Genomic DNA, 19,903 nt, shown 5'->3' on the forward strand with positions numbered 1-19,903 from the left:
GGTTTTCATTCTATGGGTCAACTGGGCTACTGATGAGTTCAATAAATTCCCCTTGAAATCAGTGGCCAATACCCCCCCTTCACTCTGAAGGCATGTTTGCCCTAATATGACACCATCATTATAAATAAGACTGGGCAGCCCTTTAAAAAATGGGATATATTAAGAAATCTTGCCCATTGAAATACAACGCCCTGGAGGCTGGCTCCAGTTAGGTTTCATTCTTAATTGAAAGTGTTTGGTTCCTGGGGTCAAAGCCAAACCCTGCATGGGACACTGGGACTCCTGTGCTCAGGAGAGACCAGGGTGTCTCAGAGAGGGGTTTGGCCCTGCAGCCCTGGGGAGCAGGGAGCTGCTGCCAGCCAGGATGGCTCGAGCCTGGGCTGGCCAGGAGCGAGGGGCAGGAACTGTGCTCTGCATCCTGCTGCACACCCACAAGTGAGCTCGGGATCCTGAACTCTTTCACACAGGCCATCAAAAAGCACCCCTTTTCTTTAGGTATAAAAGTATTTCCCAGCTTTCCTCCCCTGTCCCTGCCTTCTCTGCTCCCTGATTTGTAGCTAGAGTCACAGTGTTTATGGGACAGAGCATGAATATTAGGATAGTGTGAGGGGCATCATCTGGGAGTGGGAGGAGCTGGATCATAGTCCAGGCTCCCAGATCCTTTTATTTTGTGTGAGACTCTAGAAATCAATGTGAACTGAACATGCTTGGAGTTTTCTGCAGCATGGAGTCACTTGCTGCTCTGGGCATTCTACAGACACTGAAGTGTTCTTGTATCCTGGTGCTGACAGCAACCTGTCACACAGATTTCTGAGGCTAAAATGAAATTAAATCGTCTTTAATTTTGTGGGACCAATCTGAGACAGTTTGACCTCGATTTTTCAGAGATGTGACAAAACTACTGCTCTTGCCAGCTTTTTACAGGGGAGTGCAGGAATTCTGCTTTGTGCAGCTTCCACCTCCTGCATTTTTGAAATCAGGCAAAATGAAAAATGAGAAGGCCAAGCCTGATGGCTGCTTTTCAAAAATTTTGGGGTGTTCCCATCTGTCATTTCCATCCTTATAAAACTGAGTATCCAGTTTCATTGTTTTATGCCAGGTTAGGTACTCTACCTCAAAAAACAGCTGGGTCATATCCATACCCCCCCCTACCCAAAGGTGACTTGGTGACTCTCTCTTGTCTTTGATAGGCTTTGAACTCGATTCTGCAAATGCTAAATCAGTGTGACAGAACCAGTCTCTTGAGCTGGAGAATCTTCACCCTTTAAAACATTCTGACCCAGGCAAAACCCCATCCTGGACCTCCCACTGCTGTCAGTGAGGATGGTGTGAACAGGGTGACTGTCACAATGTGATGCAACAGAGCACTTGTGGGATTAACTCTGCATACATCACGTATTTCCACACATAATAGACACCTGCTCCAAAACTGCCAGCTCTCACCTTCTTTGCTTTGTCACTTGTGAGAGATGAACTCAGCAGCTGAAAATTAATTGCTGCACTTGCCCTGCCACCAGAGAACAGGGAAACCCCTTGCTGAACACATCCTTCCTAAGGATAATTTTTGTATGGAGTGGTTTCTACTGGGAAGGGTGGGAGAACATTTTGCAAAATGGATCAGAAATACAAATTTCTGTCTAAGAGGGGAGTCTGTTTCAGTTAATGCTGATGTCAGTCTACAGTAACTCCCCTAAAGTCTGCAGATGTAATTCAGGCTAGCACCAATTTGAATGAAGACACACCTGAATCCAGTTTTCTGGAATTCCTGATTGGGCCCAGCTCATTCTCAGTTCTCAGTGTTTCTAAAAGAAGTAATTTTTCCTTTGGAATCAGCAGCTAAAAGTTTTAGCAGAACCCACACATGCTGGGTGACAGATCAGAACAAGAGTAAAAGACATCTAACTTTGTCATGAATCTCCCTACATACACTGGAATTTGGCCAGGAATTAGCAATCTGCCTCAGTAAAACATGTCCCAGTAGCTTTCATTTGCTTGCCCAGTCAGTAACCTTGAACTAAAAGCTGGTTTTACATGCCTGCTTGTAACAGTAGGGGCCAATTTTATTTGGGTAACTTCATTGATTTCAAGGGAATTGTTTCTGATTTGTACTAGAATAAGTGAGAGCAGATTTAGGTTCTTTAATGTTCTTCCAGTTTAGCTCTTGGAATAACTTATATTTCATTATTATGTGTTTATGTAATTAGTGCAATTATATCAAATTATATAATTGGTACAATTACTTGGACTCATGTAACCACTGCATATAGCATTCCATGCTGTAAAATCTTTTACTCTGGGAAAAAAAAGAAAAAAAGAAGCAGTCAATATTACATGGGAATCTTAATTTGTTTTTAAATTCCAGTATCAAATTTAGGGCCTGACCACATGCAAGGAACTTCTGGTTCACATCAGTGGAATCTCTGAGCAGGCAGCTTGCAGCCTTCACCATAGATATTGCATTTTTAATCTGATTTGGCCAATTCTATTCAACAGAGGCCCTCCTGGAATGTGTGCAGCTCTAACCAGCTCTCCCTGTACAAAGCAGAGATGTCAAGCTTTTACACACACACACACACCATATGACATGGGAGATCCCAAAGCCATCAGAGCCCTGAGATATGTATACAGTTTTTTTATACTTGTGAGCTGCTGTTGAGAATTTTAAACTAGTATTTTATTCAATTCATAGACTCCCACTTTTTGGTCATTGAAACTGTTTTGCTTCCCTCCCCTTCTATAATTTGCTTTCAGGCTACTTTGCTGTGAAGGCTTGGAAGTAGAGGAATCTGCTGTATCTGTTGGGGGCAGAGGGAGGTTATTCTGCCCCTGTACTCCACTCTGATGAGACCCTTCCTGGAGTCTGCATCCAGTTCTGGGGCCCCCAGCATAAGAAGGACATGGACTTGTTGGAAGAGTCCTGAGGAGGGTCACAAAAATGATCAGAGGGCTGGAGCACATCTCCTGAGAAGACAGACTGAGAGCACTGGGGCTGTTCAGGCTGCAGAAGAGAAGGTTTACAGTGCCTAAAAGGGTCTACAAGAGAGCTGGAGGGCAACTTTTTACAAGTAGTGATGCAACTTTTTACATGTAGTGATAGCCAAGGAGTGATGGCTGTAAACTGAATAAGGATAGGCTTAGATTAGCTGTAAGGCACAAATTCTTTACTGTGAGGGTGGTGAGGCACTGGAACGGGTTGCCCAGTGATGTTGTGGGTGCCTCATCCCTGGAAGTGTTCAAGGCCAGGTTGATGGGACTTGAGCAACCTGGTCTAGGGGAAGATGTCCCTCCCCATATCAGGGGGGTTGGAACAAAATGATCTTTAAAGTCCCTTCATAACCAAACCATTCTATGAGTTTATGAAAGTCAAAGTAAGCACATCCAGCAAAACAGGAAAACCAGGTAAGAAGGAAACGAATTTGATTTCCCTAGGTCAGGCCAAGGAAGACCCAGGGTGAGAGCTATGGTTGATAACCACCTGATGGACCACTCCTCAGAAAAGATCAGCCCTCCCAGGTGCTGTGCATTTGGAGTTCTGCCCTGGCCCAAATACAATCATTGAACCCTGCTGCCAGTACACAGACCCCATGGGAGGCACTGCTCCACCTAAGGACATCTCCACAGAGTTTACTGCTCTTTCTCATTTTGGACCTGCTTTTGGAGAGGGTTCACCTCTATGTGTGCTCTTCAGCAGTCTGGCCTTTGAAATCAGGCTACAGCACAGCCATTTTAGGGCTGCAGCTTGTGCTGCCTCACTGCCTTCCTCCAGCTGGTAAGTGTGCTCAGTGCCTGTTATTTTTATCTTGAGCTTTTGCTTTGTTTTTTGAGGATAATTACACATTATTGCTGCAATATGTTATAATAAGTGCTATGAAGATGGCTATTGTATCCAAGGGGAAAGAAGATGTGGCTGGGGAGCAAACTTAAACCTATGTGTCAGCAAAACAAACATGCAGTGTTTGGGCTGTGTCAGTCAAGTGGTACCAAAGTGGCGTTTAGGTTTTGCCCGAGTGGAGGCTGCTGGACTGATCTCACCCCTCTTCACTTTGTTGGCTGGAGTGGCTCGGGCCCATTTCCACAGAGGAGTTTGTGAGGAGCTGGGGAAGAGCTGCAGCAGCCGCGCTGTCCTGCAGCCACAGCTGAGCTCCTCACTCACTGATGGGGGAGCCGGTCCTGGGCAGTGCAGCAGGAGCCAGGTAGGAGAGTTGGATGCTGGAGGTAGTATCCCCTTGAGGATAAAGAGTTATAAATAATACTGCAAAGAGTTATAAATAATACTGCATCTGGCTCCTGTGAGCTGAAGCAGACTGGGCTCTTGGACTTTTGGACCCCCATGTGCCATATCCTATTCACTATATACTCTGTAATCTCATTTGGTCTCATATGGCCTGGTTTTGGGTCAGGTTTTGGAACTGATCCTCAGCCGTTGGGACTCCTAAGGTGGTCAAATATTCTTCAGGACCTTATAAATTAAGGCTATGGGCTCTTGTGAAAGGAAACAAACAATGTTATCTGTGTTAATGAGACTGTGTATGTGTATTTTGTATCCAATTGTATGCACTATCTTTAGTAGTGATACTTCATAAGACCGAATAATTTATGAGGTGGTTATCAGTGACTCATAAGTATTTATTTATGTCTTATATGCATTGTGTATGTTTGGCTTGATCAGGGTGGCGTGTTTGCATGGGTGAGCACCATTTCACCTGTAAACACACAGAACAAGAAACAAAAAGCTTTATCTAAGCAAGTTGTCTTCTGCCATGCTAATGCCCCTGTAATAAAATTTATTTTGGGGGATCCTGATGAGAGATTGGAGTAATGCAGTGTAGCTACTGACTATTTTGAGTAGATTTCTTGTCTCTTGTGTGCCCCATCCTTGGTTAACATTCAGTGTGTGGTATGTAGGTGCCCTTGTGCTGGCTGGAGAGAGGCACTCTGTTCTCAGATGTGGCTCTGCTCCAGCCTGCTCCACATCCAAGAGAGTGCAGCAAACCACTTTTGCTCAACTCATGTTTTGAAATTGTTCAGAAACTGGTTTGGTCTTTAGCACAGTTTGGAGCAACCTTGAGGCTGCCTTTAGGACAGCTGTCAGGGGTCCCCAGTGTAAAAGCTGAGCAGGGGCTGGAATACCCCAGTGCCCTGACAACAAGCCTTGTATTTGGCCATGCTTCCTGTACTGGGAGCTTTTGGGTGGCACTTGGATGGAGTGGAACCCATCTAAGTCTCTATGCTGAATGTTTCTTATTAAGTACATGATAGGCACAGAGATGCAGGATTTAAACCAGCTCTGTTCCTCTTAGCTGTGCACCACAGTGGTTGAATCACTATGTTACCAGTGCGTGACAATGAATCAAGGCCTATATTTCATTTTATGGGTGGGTTCCACTTTGTTCTCATTTTCTCCTCCCCTCCTTTTGACAATTTAGACATGTGCATCTTGGAGAACATTGCTTCCAGACTGTATCCCCTTGAATGGGGTTACTGCATCAAGCAGGGAAAGTAATGCTGTGTTTAAGTTCTACCCTAAATGAAAGCTTTTTCTACTTTGCATGCCACAAATAGACTTTTAATTATGGGGAGCACATGCTGTAAGTGCACTCCAGGATTTGATTCCATCCTTTGTCTGTTAAGCCTGTGGATGTGCCAGCTCTTAGAGTAACCTCTTTTTTTTTTCAGCATCACCAGTTGTAATCCATAGTTAGCAGATAAAGCAACAAAAGGAATGGCAAATCAATCGTTGTGCTGATGGTCACCAGTTTGCTGCCTCTGGTAGACGTTCTTGAGGTGATATTGAATGTTAAAACAACATTCAGATGTGCTCTGTGATTTGCTGGGTTTAAAAATCTGTTGATGTTAATGTAGGGCTAGATTCAGTTATTCACACCTGTGGAAAGCAGGTTCAAAATTCTACCAAATTGGAATTCCCCAGTCAATTACAGTCAAAAGCAGACTGCAAGACTGTACAGAGCAAAGCCTGTAGTACTTTTGGTGCAATATCAGAGCCTCAGCTGAAGGTGCTATTACTCCATGAGCTTCTGTTCAGTTGCACCCATTTGCACCAGGTGTGAGTTTATCCTGTTGGCTTGAGGACAAATCCCTTGCTTTAGATCAGTCAGCAGTCAGGCTTCTGGTGCTCTGTGCACTTCTGTAGCTGGTGATAGCTATTGTTCTTTTCTGCAGTATGTTCACAGCATCAGGCATTATGACTCATGTCATAACACCATTGTGAGCCATTTGTTTAATAATACAGCATCCGTGTTGTGTCACTCCAGCAATGTTCTTAATTCTTTCTATTATTAACATCTGTTTTGAAGTGTTTATTCTTGTAATTTAGCTTTTCAAATTCTCACTGGATCTAAGCTGGTGCAAGAGGAAAATTTTCATAAACACATCTAAAAGAATCTGACACTTTATTGGCCATACCTGATCAGAAAACTAAGAAGTGTATTTGTTTAGGCCTCTTTTTGGTTTGCAATAAATGGTAATGCAGGTTTCTTCAGCACCTAGAAAGTAAAATGCAGGTGCTGCTTTTTTGTTGGTTTTGGTTTTTTTGCTCCCATGGGACTAGTTGGATTTTAATGGTATCTTTTAATTTGACAAAGCAGATGCTGTAAAAAAGGTAGCTTACCTCTTTCCAGTTGGGCAAGTTACTAATTTGTTAGGGTGGTGACTTTTTTAGACAGTATCTACATCCCATCTATAGATCTTTGAAGCTGTTTGTGCATCCCTGGCACTGTGCAGAATGTGAAGAACCTCCTTGGGTCCTTCCTTTCTGTCTACTGGCAAAAGAGTGGAGTGAGATCCAGCAAATATTTGGGCAGCAGCTCTTCTGTTGGAGCTGTTGGAGTAGAAATGCTTAGCCTATAAACAGTTTGGGGTCAGGGAACTTCTGAAAAGTTCTTTGTTGCTGTTGTTCTGTTGTTGTTTTGGTTGGTTTATTCTTCTGATTGGCTTGGCTTCTGGCGATGTTGTCATACAATGACAAGTCAGAGGTGTCTTTCTGGAACATAAATGTAGTTCTATTCTGCTGGGATGTCTGCAGTGACCCTTTATTGGGGCTCTGAGTAAATCTTGCCATAATTGATAGAAACAGCTTTAAAAGAAAAGCAAAACAGATCATGAAGAAAAGAAAGAGCTGATAAAGCTTCTAGCATCAAGAGTGTGCATGTTGAAACACTCTCTAATTATATATTTATCCAATCCAGTTAATACTACAGAGCTTGCAAAAAAAGCCCCATAATTAGGGGTTATGAAAATGTCTACATAGCAATAATATGGCACCTAAATATAGCATCTTTCCTCCTGAAGCACTTTACATCATTTGAGAACCATGAACCAGCTGGCATTCACAGGTGCAACCTTATTGATTTCAATGGAATAGTGCCATTTTTACCAGGGATGAATTTTGTTATAAATGGGAGTTTTATCTTAGGGGCTTCTAGGGCTGCCCATCACAATAGTATCTGCATATGTTTTACATCAAATTGGCTGGCAGTAGCAAAACCTTTAGCAGACTTCACAAAGTCTCTGCCACATCTGCCTTCTTATCCTGCAGAAATCTTTTCTTGGGCTAAACGCTCATATTTTTTGTCTTTTGGAGACTGGGAGAGAAGAACAGCTGATAGTAGTGAAGATGTACAATGCTCTTTTGGTGGGTAATGCGACAGTGAGTTTCATTCAATGTTTCTGCTGGAAGCTGAATTCGCAGTTGTAGTTTCTGGATTGAGAATATCAAGACTTTGGGACTTGTGTTGCTCAGAGCAACCCTAGAACTCAAACATCCTGTAGCAGGACCTGAATTATGTATTGGTCATGGTACCCATCACTGACAAAGTGACTGCTACATACAATTTAAAAAAATCCTAAGTGAACTTTGTCCAATACTTGGTGAAGTCACTGGGAATAAGGCTCAATGCTCTGCATTCCCCAGTGTCAGAATAGGCCCTGGAGATTTTGGTCTACTTCTCTGCCACTTTGCAGATTATGTATAAAAGTAATGACAAACCTGCCACCTACTTCCTTCTAACATGGGAAAGACAGTGTTTCCTGAGTATGAAGTAAAAAGGGAGCATTGGGAGCTCAGAAGCAAAGTAAAACAGTTGGCTTATACTTCAGTTGTATTTGCCACAACCTTCCATGTGAGGAAAATTTGATTAGGCTGAAACTCGTCAGCTTGAAGATGAGATGTTGGTGGGGTAGGAGTGAATCCTTCAAGTCAGGTGGGTAGGGATTGTTTGTTCTGTGGCAGTGTATCAATTAAAGTCATTAAATGAAACTAGAAGCAGCCAGGCTCAAAGCAAACAAAAAGAGATGTTCTCTATGCAAGTGGTAGTGGACACAAGGAATTCACTGCCAAAGGTGGTTGTGGAGGCTAAAAGCTTATTAGAGTTCAAAGGATGACTGGACAAGTTTGTGTAAAGAAATGCACAGAGGATTACTAAGTAGCTAGAAACCACATCTGGCTTAGGAAATACCTTGATCTGAAAATAGCTGGAGGCTAGCAGAAATGTGAGGGAAATAGCATAAGTGGTTCCCTGGCTTCTGCTGCTTTCTGGCTTGCTCCAGGAGGCAGCTATAGGAGACTTGATGCTGGGCAAGATGGACCGGTATGGCCATTCTTCTGTTTGTACTTGATGTGACAGTTCTGCCCTGCAGGTTGTTGCAGCAGGCACATGTGGGTCAGTGCTCTTAGAGGTGTTGTGTGCTCCAGTTCTCAATTTGTCATTGGTAAACTTGGTCCCATCATGTCTGTGAAAGTCTGTGTTCAGAACCTCTGTGAAATGCACCTGGATGATGTTTTATGCTGGAATACCTGCTTAGTGTGAATGGAATGGCAAGATTGTGGAGTACTGAAAATCAGTCCTGTTTCCTGTAATAACTGATTTTCCTTTGAGGCTTCTTCTCCAAAACTTTACAAGACAGACCCTGTGTAGTTCTGAAAGGATCGAGGAGCTATATAGTTTTATTGTGAAAGAGAATAAATTATATTGAGCAACTCCTACACACACATACGGAAGAAAAAATTTCACCTCCTCCCATAATATCAGATTGTTGATATTCCCTGCATAGAACTGTAGGGAATAAACAAATGCATTCATTAACATTTACCCAGTAAGGTGAACTGAGGACAGAATATCAGTCCAGATATCCAGGCTTATCTCTGAATTTCCTGGATTTTATGGGTTTAAGTCTGACTCTGAACAGGTCTTAAGGGCATTTTCTTGGTGGATTAGAAGGATCTGTGTTTGGACAGTCCCATCTATAGTACCTATGGGATTGTACAAAGCCCTAGTTTTACTATTTGTATCTGTTTTAAAATCCTGCTATTCATTTGCCTGAGTCAAACAGCTTTCCAACTAGAATTAGAGTTGGGTACATAGCACGAGGAGAGTACACATCTGGAAAGAGCTCGAAAGACTCAACCAATGTTTCACAGACAATGTTGGAAAACAAACAAAAACCTCTCTGAAAATGTGGTCTGCAGATGGGTCTTTATATTCTCTTCCCCATTATTTTAACAGGGAAAATTCATCTTTAACAGAAAGGCACTCAGCACAAAAACAGCAGGAAAAGGGCTCAATGGGAGTCATTTTCCAGGATATCTTTCTGTCTGGGTCAGAGAATAAATTCTTCTGTGCCAAGAGCTTCCACTCCTCACGGGGCAGCTGCAGCGTCGAAAACGCCATCATCAGTGTCTTCTGCTGGAGCAGTGCTGGGTGAAGCTGTAAATTTCCTCGGGATGTTTCTCCAGTAGCTGGTATGGGGCTCTGCCGTGGGCTCGCCCAGTTTGCCACAGAAAGCGTCGCGTGGCTCGGGCGGCCAATCCCAGCTCCAAAGATGGTGTGCTTGTTGCGAGCTCGTGCCAAGCCATCTGTAAGATTTGTCAGATAAATGTGACTAGCGAAGTGGCACTCGTGAGCAGATGAAGGGAAATTCCCTAGGGGATTCTTTATTCGCTCATCATTAGCAGGAGAGGCACTGGGAAAATTCATTGTTTAGCTGTTCAAAACAGTGGTGAACATTTGATACTGAATAATCTTTAAATCTTTGTCAGGGGATGTCAAACGTGTCTTGAGCAGCCCAGACTGTGCTGGAGGCAGAGTATCATGTTCTGCATGTCGCGCTTACCTTCATGAAGAAGGATAAAGATATCCCAGTTCCTCAATTTTGTATTTCACCTCAAAACCACCTCGCCTCCCTGGGGTAGCTTTATTTAAAGTGAGCTGAGGCATGGAGCAGCCTGGAGGTGCATTACTGCTGTTTACCTGTGTGTGTCCCTGATCCTAACTAGAAAATAAAATGTGTCCCTGCTGGGAGAAGGTACTGCCCATTCACTAAATGAAACTGGCTTGCAGGCTTTTTGGTGGCAGCTTTGCAGTGAGGGCTCAATCTCATTTACTCCAGTCATGAGGCTGACTTAGATGTGATGTCTTGTGGAGAAAACTTACTGGGCTCTGCTGCTATTTTGTGAGCTAAAGTGGGCCCACTCTCCATGCTGATGAGAAACAGGTCATCAGTCTCACATGTTCTCTGTAGAACTCTTTTTGTGCAACTCACTTTGCTGCACCAAAGGGATTTTTTTTAAGTCTTAGAAGTGATTAAGCTCCTATAACTGCCTTCCCTAGCCAAGATATTTTAGGCAAAGCCCTTGGTTCTTTTACCTTTTTATGGTAGGACCAGGATGCTTTATGACATCTGTGTGCTGACAAGGGCACATGTGGCACAAAGTATTCTGCTTGCATTGTTAGCAGCCCTGTTATTCATTCAAATTCTATTTAGATTTATATTTAAACAGGAGCTTTGAAATTAATGAAGATATCATCCGCTTGAAAGATAAAACGTTGTTGTTACACTCATTGGGGTCTTTTCTTCCCAAGGAGGATTGGGAGAGGGTATTAAGCTGGTGTTTGGGGAGAAGGAGAGAGGGGGCTGCAGGATCCAAGTCAGAACACTCTGTGATTCTGTGAGATTCCCAGTTCCACAAACTCTACCACGGCTGGAGACCAGCACAGGTTTCATCTTCAGGGAGGCTGACATAGTGGAGAGGATGTAGGGAGAAAGGTGGTCTTTTACTGAACCCCATAAGACCATTCCCCCAAAGGCTTGCTGGTGTAAGGTACTGTAGAAGATTAAGGTTCTGTCTTCCACCACTTCCTCCCATAAGTGAAGATGAAAATCAAACCTAACAATCCATAACACCATTGTACCACAGCAAGGGTCCCATATCTGCATTCAGTATCTTCACTGTGTGAGCAGATTTGAAAAAGCTGAACCCCTTTGCAGCTCCACTTGGCTTGAGGGAGACAAGAAGCAGTGTCTGACTTTAAATGGTAGTATGTGAAATGTAAAGGCTATCAGTGAACCTTGAGGAGTGAATAGGTAGTTTTTCAGATGCAGTAGGTTTCAGCAGTGAAAAGTATTTGTGAATTTGAGTTGAATGCAGTGGATAGCTAGAAAAATGAGAATATTCCAACAACAGCTCCAGACCTTGCTTCAGTTTTTCTGTAAATAGATGAACTTCTGTTGACTCCAATACAATGTTGCTTGCTTGCATGACATCGGTCTTTTTTATTACAATGGAAAAAGTCACCTCACAAGAGACCTTTGATGTTTTAATGTGTCCTGGCATATCGATGGATACATCCAGTGGAGAAGAACAATTTGGGACACTTGGTCTGCATTTGTGCTTTGCTGGAGATTTGCTATGTAACCTCGAGCAAATCTATTAATCTCCCAGTACCTCAATTCCCCAAATGCAAAATGGAGATAATAAAACATAACTCCCTTAGCAGGGTAAACACATTAAAAAATGCACTTAAAAGCAGTTGGGTACTAGGTTAATGGAGACCTATATCTTGTGGGGAAGATTTGTTGTATTATAAATAATACATCTTCACAATTATTCCACTTAGTCTGCCTTGAAGCCTTCAAAGACATACCACGCAAATGTTTACTGGCAGCATGTTTCCCCCCTTTTATTGGCCAACAACATGTTTAGACCAGACTTTGCTGTGGCAAAGTATTTCAGCACATTGCACATGGCAAATGGCTCTTTTACGGTAAAAGTAGATTTTAATTTTTTTTAGAGAACACCCCAAATAATGCTGTACTCAGCAAAGGCCTGTGCACCTGGAATAGCTGTCTCTGAGCAGATTTTCCTTGCAAAATGTTCAGCCTGCTTCTGCCTAGAGCTTTCAACAGAAATGGAGAATGAAGGAGGTGTGGTGGGTACCAAGGACAAACTTTTTAAGGGTGAGTTAACTTTGCAGACCACCTGAAAGAACTTGGGTATGTCTCGAGTCAGCTAAGCAATGCTGGTGCCAGAATGTCCTGGACAAAAAGGCCAGTGTTGCTGAGCATGGTTGAATTGCCCAGGGTACAAAGTGGAGGTCTGGGGGACTCCACTGCAGTGTTAGTGCACAGGAGCTATTCAAGCCTTCAGACCACCCACTGTTTTAGCAGTGTTACTTAGCTTCCCTGGACTCTGTAATTGCTCTTGTCACATTACTGAGGATAATGTAGAAATATTGCAAGCATTTGCCTTGAACTTGGAGTGTTGAAGCTTATGTAAGGGGGGAAAAAGCTACACAGAATAAAATGAAGGGTGTGATTCTTATTCCACTTCTGCTTGTTTTACATTGGTTTTCCCTCTGCTGGAGTAATTCCTCTTTAATGATGTAATATGTTTAGAAGAAGACCTCTGTATGTTTGTGAAACATCTTTGCCTGCCTAAAAGAGGTGTGTTATGAGGGTATTTTGAGGAAAGCAGCATCCTGGAATTGGCATTTGCTTCAGTTCAGATAAGTTGGTTTTTTTTCCCCCCTCATACAGTGAAAGGCCAGTGTGGTGTGCAGAAGAAGGAAAGCTTTGTTTCTGTGATCAGGATATCAAATAGAGAATTGCATTTTCTCGGGTGCCTTTCTCATGGGGATGCTCCCAAGGCAGAAGTGTGCTGTCACACCCTCTGCCTCAGGCTGCTGGAGATGGGCAGCTGGATTTGCTGGTGTGTGAGACCTGTCATGTACCTGCTGCCCAGATAGGGGGGGGCTGGTGTAATAAACCTGTGGTAGCTCTGGTGACACAGTTAATCCCAGGTCTGTGTCTGCTGCACAGCTTGGGAGGTGCCATGCAGCCAGCTAAGAAAGGCTGGGTACCAGGAGAGTTTGCTTTTAACCTCTGCCCCGAGGTACAGGAACTATGGAATTGAGGGGGGTTTTGGTATCTGCTGTGTAATGCTTTTGGGTGAGAGGCACCATGAAAGAATAAAGCAGTGCAAAAATAGGAAGGGCCCTAAGAAGAATACCCTGAAATGAGGATTAGATGGGAAGAAAGGTATCCCTGCAGAGGGGCTTCCACACTTGCCAGTAGCCCCTGACAATTCTCCTGATCTGATGCTAACAGAAACCCCAGCAAATGTTTATTTTAACCTCTGGCAAACATCTATTCATTGGGTAAGACTAAAAAGTTGATCTCATGCTTGGGAGGAGCTTGGGAACAGCTATTACATGCCATTTGGCTGTGCTTCAGACACGGCTGGCCAGTTCCTCCAGCAGGTGATGCTGGGCACACTGGGAGTGCTCTTGGTCTCTCTCAGGCTGTGTGTGCAGCAGTGAGCACAGCTCTGAGCCTCCCTGCAGCCTGGTCTGCATGGGCTGTGCTAGAGGAACCTGAAATAGGGCTGAGGTTTGATTGTGTTTGACCCCTAAACATTATGGTATTGCTAAGAAGGTAATATTAATTTGTGGGTACCCCTGTGTGCTGCTCAGATGGCACCTCAGGTTGCACACTTCATTAATGTTTATTCCACAGCAAAACCCAAAGCAGCTGAACCACTGTCCTGTAATAAGGCAAAGAGATGTATCTACATTATTTTCTTAGTCCATTGTGGAGAGGCCCAAGAAGAGAAACTAGGTAGGAGTAGATACTCCAACCCTGATGAGTGATCTCCCAGTGATGCTAGACTGAAGGTCAATTTTTTTCATATTGCATAACTGCTACTGTTGCTCCTATATGCCCTAATGAAAAGCATTTATTTTGACCCTGTATCTTGGGTCTTACCATATCTTGATGCCTAGAGTCTATAGGTTAACTAGTTCTTTGTTTTATTGGGAAATATTTAAAATTACTGTAGATATTAATTTGCTGATATCATGACTGTACTTTCTATTGTGATTCAGATTACCTCCTTTAGTAGTGCCTTGTCCTTTCTCCTTGATTTTAACTGTGTTTAGGACATGAAACTATGAAATGCAGGGTCATTTTTTCTTCTGTCTTGTGATCATCTGTTACCTAGACTAGCAGACAACAAAGAAAAAAATGGTAGTGCCAATCTATGAGGTGTCACTATTTATGTATAGCACCTAGCACAGTTGGGAGTATATATTATCGACATTGCTGTGGTGTGAAGGGACCTTAATGCTCCTGGCATTACACAGACAGACAACAAAATATGGTGCCTCCCCAAAGAGCTTATGAACAAAATGTGGTTAATGATCAATTGATCTTCGCAGCAGAACCCTGTAGAACCCCAGTGGATGAAAGCTGCATAAAGCAGTGACACACACACAATGGCATGTTTGTCTGACTGACATGCTACGCTTGTGCAGAGGCTCAGGGCAGGCTGTATGCCAGATTCCTTGGGAAGAACCTGCAAGCACTACTTCGTGTGAGTAGGAGGAGTTAGAATGATGAAGTAAGGCCTAGCTAAAGGCCAATGGATCAGACAGAAGGGATGGCTGAAAATGGGAGTTTGCAAGAATCCCTTCAGAGAAGGCTAGACGCATATTCCCACCCATGCTAAGGTTCTTTACACACAAAGACAAGCCAGCCAGAGGCTGACACTTCTCTGTTGAACCAGGCAGAGGCTGCTGGAGAGGTTGCCTTGGTAGGTCTGGGTGTACCTGTTGTGCCATCACCCTGTGGCACATGAAGAGAGACACTGAAGGCCCAGGCAAAGCTGCTTAAAAACTGGTACTATGGAGAGGCAGGGTGGAAAGAAGGGGATAATGAATTTGAGGTTGTTAAAGAGGTGGGAGGACAAGGCTTTCAGAAGAAAACACAGATCTGCTGTTGTGCAGGTGATGATGAATGCTCAAGGCTGAGGATGGAAAGACTTAAACTCATGTTTCCCTAGGGAAGGTACTCCAAGCCTCAAACTTCTACCTTTTAGACCTAGCAGAGTGTAGGAGAGTGTTGCAAGATGATGAAACCATACTGCATCTTTGCTTGCTTTTTTTGAGGGGAAAAGATGCAATGGCATGGAAAGAAATTCATGGAGGCAAGGTTGAAGAAGTATCAAAAACTAATGGAAAAGCAATGAAAGTGCAGGAAGTAAGGTTCATTTGCCTTGGAGGAGCAAAGCTTGAAAAAATGGCAAAGCAAGAGAGCAAGTACGGGGACAAAAATGAAAATCCAAGTCACAATAATGTGAACAGGAGGCCTTTGGAGAACATGTGGTGCAGGTGGCCAGCACCTAAGGAAAGGAATGCAATGGAGGTATAACCAGACAAAAGAAATTGAGTTAAAGTAGAAAGCACAGCTTGTGACTAAATTAAAACAAATATTTTGTATCTTGCTTTTTTTTTTCTCCCCCAGATTTTACACACAGCTTTTGTAAGGACTGTGAAGTATTTTGAAATGTGTTGTTGGAAAAAGTAGTAATTTCAATATCAATGTATTTGATGATGATTTTAACTATTTGTTTTATGGTAGAATTTGGGAAAGAGTTGTAAATCCTCAACCTGCATTTCTTGTTTTAGCGTGGATATGTGAAATTGTTTGTATGAATAGGACAGAGCTTAACACTTAGAGGCACAGAAAGAAGGCATAAAAATGCAGATTAAATAGATTCAATATGAATCAAATAGATTCAGATGTGAAATCTGCAAATGCAATCTACTGCAGTGTAAATAGGGTTTATTTCAAGTTTTTATCCCAAGCTTGATCTGCACCTGAAAAAGCTTAGCCTAAATAGAAATACGAATCTGTACAAAACCTCTTGCCAGAGTTTAAAAAAATAATTTCAACTTAAATTAGTGCAGCTTTTAGTTATAAACAAAATATGCATGTTAGAGTGGAAACTGAACTCTGATTTCTGCTCTTCTAATTCAGCACATACACCACAAGCCCACTGCTTATGGTATGAAAATCAGAGCAAGAGGGGAAGATGCAGAGCACAGCAGCACAGGATGGTAATGTTTTGGTCTTTGTCATGCAATATCCTTCTGTAAGAACTGCAGATGAGGGGAGCCAAGAGAGGGCTCTCTGTAGCCCTTGGAGAGCAGAAGGTCAGGGTGAAGTATTTATATTGTAGTGTTGGGGAACTGAGGTTTCACAGAATGGGGGAGGGTGGAAGGGAGCTCAGTGGGTCACCTGGACCATCCCAGAACACATGGCACAGGACTGGGTCCAGACAGTTCCAGAATATCTCCAGTGAGGGGAACTCCAAAGCCTCTCTGGGCAACCTGTTCCAGTGCTCGGTCGCTGTGCAGTAAAAAAGCTCTTCCTTTTATTCAGGTGGAACTTCCTGTGTGCATCAGTTTCCACCCACTGCCCCTTGTCCTATTGCTTGGCTCCAAGAAGAGTTTGGATCCATCCTCTGTCACCTCCCCTCAGAGACTGTTAGTCTACAAATTGATAAATTTCCCTGTCATTCTTTCCTTTCCTCTCCCCACAGTGTGGAAAACCATGGCTAGAAACATCACCTGCATGTGTGAAATGCTTTTTCCCCCTCCCGTGCAGGCTGTGGAGGCTCAGAACTTTCGACGGCAAAGGGAAGAGCTGATAATCCTCTGCAGGGTCATCAGAGCTGCTGAGTTGTCAGACTTTGGCTGCTCCCTGTGTTCCCATGAGCACAGGTGCCCATTCTTCTTGCTTTAGGGGATGCTGTATTTGCACAGCCTTAATCAGCAGAATGCTATGGTTTTGGCCAGTGCACTCTGTGATGGTGACAAAGTATATCTATATATATTTAATGCAGAATCGGCCCATGCCTCATTGAACAATGTACAAATAAAAGATAGGGAAATCAAAACTGGTTTGGCTTGCTGGCCAACATAGACAAGAATAAAAAAAAAAGGGTGAACAATTCTAACAGGTAATTCCCAGTCTTTAGTGGGTGCCTAAACTTCCACATTTCAGAAGGAGAGAGAGCAAGACTTTTCCTAGCAGCATTGCATGCATTTGGAGAATGACGATTATGACTTGGAAACATTAATTCTCATACAAGATGTTCTTCTTTGACATTCTAGTTTTATGAATATTAAAATCTTTATCATCTGGTCAACAACTCCTGCTACACATTTTGAGAAAAGCTGATATTTTCATGTTGTTCTCTAGGTGGGGATTACAGAAACACTGCTCTGTGATCCTGCACAGGCAAGAGTACAAACAAAATAGGAAGCTGGACAGAGTCCTCTGCTATAATCAATCTTGCTCAAAACTTTAGGTGAAATAAAAAGAACGCGATTAACCATTTTCAGGTCTGACCCTGCTGAAAGCCTCTGAGAAAAAATAAATATCTTGCTATGTGGGCAGGCTGCTTTCAGTATCTATCTCAGGGAAAGATTTCACTTGATGACAGAATTATTATTAAATCATGTATTTGGTTGCTGGGAGTTACCTCAGACTTGAAATCCAATAGATAATAGGCTTTATGTTGCTGATGAAATAACTAAATCTGCATATATTATATCTGAAGTAAATGAAACAAGCAAAGGGAATCTACTAAACAGCTTAAAGACCTTTTCTACTAAATAGGGTTCACTTTTGGAAACAAGTGCAAAATGAAACATTTCCCGGTGCTTGGCTGAGTGCAGTTAAGCCCTTTATTTAAGGGTTTAACTGCAGCAAAACAAATAGTCCAACTGCTCTGTCTCTGCTGGGGTAGAGAAGAACATCTTGGGTCCTAAATGTGCTTATTTAGTACAGGATACTTTGAGAATCCTGAACTGAATTTGAGGAACATATCTGTAATAAATAATAAAATCTCATTTTCATTTTTTTAAATACCTGCTTTTCTGTTTCCAAGGTACATAATAATGCAATGTGATTGGAGTAGTGAGATCACTCTCTCTTCTCCCTAAGAAAAAAGATTATGTAAGGATATTAATCGTCTTAGGTGTAACAGAGGGCAGCTATCTTTTCCAATACTTGTTCCACAACATAAATAATTTTTCTGGATGTCTTCAGGAAGGATTAAAAAGTCTGCTGTTAAAGAGCAAGGAAGATATGGACATTTTGATTTTGTCTTTACCTTTGTTAGTCTCACCCAAGATAAAACGTCAGCAGCAAATTTATCTCTGTTGTGTCTTCTGTCCAAGTCAGCTTGGGTCTCTGCTTCAGACTGTTCGGTGTTTGATAATTTGCATTTAAGTCAAAGCTCCTGTCACCTTCTGCCTGTAATAGCTGTCAAGGTGTAAAATACACAGCCTCCACACAAGCACTGCTTAATTGGCAAATAATTCATGGCATAGACCTTCAGCTGTGATTGCAAATCAAACTGGTAACATGAAAAATCCTGCCGTGAATACGGCCATCATTATCTTTTAAAAATTGAAGATCACACAAGCAGTTTCTCTTGCTGGGGGGTAGAAAAGCTCTGGCCAAGCTAAACGCATCTCAAAATTCTGAGGAATTTGCAGGGAAAATGATTAGATGTGTAGCTTTCCCAGGCATTGCTATAATGGATTTTGTCTCAGAATAGAAAATGGAGGTCATACTGAGAAAAGGAAAATGTTTCTTTTATGTGGTCAAAAGTGGAAGCCTTCCAAATTTGGGAAAATACAGTAATAAATCTGCAGCCACCTAGAATTATGTGGTGCTACAAGTGAAGACAGCTCCAAACTTCATTCCTGCAGCAGGAGCAAAACTCCATTCCCCCACCTTGACTCCACCACTGCCTGAGCTCATCTTCATTGGCCCAACGTGCTCTCCAATGTGGAGCCAGACTGCCTGAGCCCCTGCCTTCTAGGGCACTGCTGCCCAGCACAGATGCTTTTGGTACAGTCACACCACAATTTTTACAAATAAGTGTTGCTTGTACTCTAACATATGGGACAGTGAAATTCAGAGGTCCTGTGGGGCTGGGTGGCATCTCGTGTGTTTCTGGATCCCTAGCTATGGCAGGCTACCACATCAGTTGATTTCAAGAGGGGAACTGACACTAGGATGGGTTTGGTTTCTCACCTCTGTTGCTCTCCAGGAAGTATTCAGCTGCTTCACCTCTCTGATGGTTAAGCAGTGGCTGCTTCCCCTGCTGAGGTTCTGCACTTGGCGCTGTGCACAAGCCTGGGAGGGCACCTTTGCTCCCTGGCAGCCTCTCCTTTACAGTTCTCTCTTGCATGTTTAATGCTGTCAATTAATTTCATTTTTTTCCCCCTTCCCTCTTGCTTGGGGATTTTCTGCCCATTTTCTCTGTGTTGCCAAGTGGTTCTGTGTTGTAGCTTGTTAACTGCCAGTGTGTTGGTGTTGCATATGGTAAAAAAGCGTAGCTGGCAATGTAGTATCACCTCCGCAAAAGAAAAAGATGTGAAACCCTACTGAATTCAGCCTTGAAGCTGCTTTTGCTGGGACCGTCTGGGGCAGAGACCCTCATGGGTCCAACGAGTCAGGGATGCTGGGCAGCCTGGTGCACAGGGCTGAGGTCGGGCAAATGTCTGTGTGCTGTCAGGCTCTGCCACCGGGGATTTTAAAGCTTGCGCTTAAACACTGTTGCTGGAAATTCCCTGGGAAATTGTGGGGGGGACTCCAGCGGGAGCAGAACAGGTAACGAGGGCGGAAAGAGAGCTTTGCCCCCGAGCTGCTGTGAGAGGGGAAGGGGGCACGGAGGAGGAAACAAGCCCCCTGCAAGGGAGGCCGTGTTCCTGCGTGGGGCCAGGTGGGAGAGGAGCAGGAGCCTGCGGAG

The sequence above is a fragment of the Molothrus ater genome, chromosome 7 (assembly GCF_012460135.2).
Source record: "Molothrus ater isolate BHLD 08-10-18 breed brown headed cowbird chromosome 7, BPBGC_Mater_1.1, whole genome shotgun sequence".
Lineage (NCBI taxonomy): Eukaryota > Metazoa > Chordata > Aves > Passeriformes > Icteridae > Molothrus > Molothrus ater.